The sequence below is a fragment of the Pholis gunnellus genome (assembly GCF_910591455.1).
Source record: "Pholis gunnellus genome assembly, chromosome: 16".
In the NCBI taxonomy this organism is placed as follows: domain Eukaryota; kingdom Metazoa; phylum Chordata; class Actinopteri; order Perciformes; family Pholidae; genus Pholis; species Pholis gunnellus.
Window position 1 is genome coordinate 9487389 of NC_136543.1, and position 889 is coordinate 9488277.

Consider the following 889-nt stretch of genomic DNA (forward strand, 5'->3'; position numbering starts at 1 on the left):
GCGCAGATTGACAGGTGGGCTCTGCCTGTCAGGGTGACGCTTGTGGAGGGGTGGAGTAAAGGAGAGGCCCGGAAAGGCAGCTGGATGTGTCTTGTCTGTCAGTGTGGAGAGAGCTGTCTGAACGCACCGCGCATCACCAAACGTGCGCACATTTCACTGCGGGAGAATATCTGGGGGACGCTCGTTGCGCTCTTTCGAACAAATAACACTAAATACAAAAGCGCGACACAATAGCGGCAGTACGCGCACGGTCTGCGGCTCGGAGGGCGGGCCCCGCTCGTTGTTTTGGTGTTGACTTTCTGAGAAATTCGTCAAGTGTCCATGTTGACAATCGGGACGGACAAGCGTATATGTGAGTATTTCTTTATCCAGAGGCTGTTTTCAGGGAGACGGGGTGTGTGTGAGCTGATTGCTGCTGCACACACACACACACACACACGCACACACACTTGAGTGATTGACACACAGCCCGGCTAACGTGTCACTCTTTCCTCTCCCTTTTTCCTGATTTCCTCCCGAAGACTAGCGGAGGTTGTGGACCCCGGAGCACGGAGCTGGCACCCGGACGGACGGACGGAGCGAAACACCACAGCGCAGTGTGCTCTCCACCGCCGAGTGAGTTAAAACGCCAGAAGAGGAGCTCCGGTTTTTCTTCACTTTTTGCTTTGAACAGAGGTACGAATTAGTCCAGTGACGGGGTGTAAACCTCTTTTTTTGATGGGAACGCGGCGAGGAGCTCCGGTAGCTGTCCATATCCGCCCTCGATAGACTTGAGATCCGCACGGAGCTTTCCGCCAGTTTTTGGTGTTTTTTTTTTTTTTTCTTCCACCGACCCAGCCCGCGATGAGTTTCTGCGATCGGGAGAAGTTAACGGACGAGCCCCCCTTTT